Source organism: Phascolarctos cinereus, unplaced genomic scaffold (genome assembly GCF_003287225.1).
Source record: "Phascolarctos cinereus isolate Bilbo 61053 unplaced genomic scaffold, phaCin_HiC Scaffold_726;HRSCAF=1367, whole genome shotgun sequence".
NCBI lineage: Eukaryota > Metazoa > Chordata > Mammalia > Diprotodontia > Phascolarctidae > Phascolarctos > Phascolarctos cinereus.
Genome location: NW_027556098.1, coordinates 202,082,445 through 202,084,424, shown reverse-complemented (window position 1 = coordinate 202,084,424; position 1,980 = coordinate 202,082,445). Strand labels below are relative to the sequence as shown.

Here is a 1,980-nt window from a genome sequence, read left to right as displayed (position 1 = left end):
TGTATACCTCTGTTTCAAATGGATTTCTTGCAAACAACATATTGTAGGATTGTGATTTTTAACCCATTCTGCTATCCACTTCTGTTTTATGGGGAGTTCATCCCATTCACATTCACAGTTATGATTACTATCTGTGTCTTTCTCTTCATCCTATTTTCCCCCTCCCCAGTTTACGCATCTCCTTCTCCTTTTCTCCTTTTCCCTCCTCACTAGAGTTTTGCTTTTGACCACCACCTACCTCACTCTGCCCTCCCTTATAATAGCCCCCTCCCAGCAAACATCCATGTGTTATGACCCATGCAGCTCCAAGATGGGAAAAACCCGGCAGTATTATGACGTGATAAAGAAAGAACAGAACAATGAGGAGAAACATTCGAGACAAGGAAAAGTAACCCAAACAGAGACTGCTAATGCAGTCAGAGGCTCTTTATACAATAGATACAGTCAAACTGCAACTCCAGAGTTAGTCCTTTTTCCACAACAAGAATTATCTGTAGTTCTGAATCTCCATAAAATTGATAACCAGAGAAGGAGTTTCACTATGGAGTCAGATCAAAGACAATGTAATCAAATCTATTCACTGACATATTCTAGGGTTAACAAATGCCAAAGCTTTTGTTTATGATTTAGACTGCATTAGAAAACATGAAATTCATGCTGAAAAGTAACTTTGTGAAAGTGTGAATTCTTTCCTCCCAAATAATGAATTTACTTCATACCAGAGTACTCATATAAGGAAAAACAAATGTTCTTAATAGACTAAATGTGGGAAGACATCATGTGGGAAGGCATATCATATTCAACACACTAGTATTGATAGTCAAAACAAATCTTACAAATACAGTGAATGTGGAAAGGTCTTCTGGCAGAAGGCAAATCTTACACAGCACTACAGAATTCAAACTGGGGAAAGACCTTTCAAATGCAATTACTGTCGAAAGACCTTCCAGCAGAATACAAATCTTATGCAACATTATAGGATTTATACCAGAGAAAAACCTTTTACATGCAATGATTGTGGGAAAGCCTTTCCTCGGAGCACAACACTAACTTGACATCAGAGAATTCACACTTGTGAGAGATCCTATGAATGTAATGAATGTGGTAAGACATTTTATTTAAGGTCTAACCTTACTCAGCACCAGAGTACTCATACAGGAATAAAACATCATTAATACAGTGTTTGTGAGAAGGCTTTCTCTCACAAGTCTAATCTTACCAGCCACAGTAGTATTCATACTAGACAGAAACCATATGAATGCACTTAATGTGGAAAGATCTTTCACCAGAAGTCAGATCTTTGACACTTCAGCACTCATATTGGAGAGAAACCATTTAACTGTAATGATTATGGGAAAGGCTTTCCCTGCAGTGCAGCACTGACTTGGCATCAGAGAACTCACACTAGAGAGTGGTTCTATGAATGCAATGTGTGTGGAAAGGCCTATATCCAGGATTTACATCTTTCCTTATGTAAGAGAATACACAGCAGAGAGAAATTTTAAGAATGTGATTAATGTGGGAAGGCTTCCCCCCAAATCAGAGTACTTATGCAACATTGTAGAACTCATGATGGAGAGAAACTTCATTAATTTAATCACTGAAGCGAACACTGGTGGGCTAATCTGGATTAAAATAATATTCAGGAACATTTTTAAAAAACAAATAAAACCACAATAAAACATAAAAGTGATGCAATTCTCAAGAGTTATAAGTATCATCTTCCTACTTAGGGTGATAGTTTATCCTTATTGAATAATATTTTTTTCCTTTCTTTTTTAACTTTTTATGCCTCTCTTGAGTCTTGTCTTTGAAGATCAAATTTTCCATTGAGCTCTGATCTTTTCATCAGAAAAAGCTGGAAGTCCCCTATTTCATTGAACGTCCATCTCCTCCCCTGAAGGGTTATTTTCAGTTTTATTGGGTAGTTCATTTTTGTTTGTAATCCAAGCTCACTTTCCTTATGGAGTATCATATTCC

General features: G+C 36.8%; 1 pseudogene; it reads left to right on the top strand.

Moving 5' to 3' along the window:
- The first annotated feature begins 310 nt into the window (after positions 1-310).
- LOC144454367 (uncharacterized) lies at positions 311-1,505 on the top strand (annotated as a pseudogene).
- The last annotated feature ends 475 nt before the right edge of the window (positions 1,506-1,980 follow it).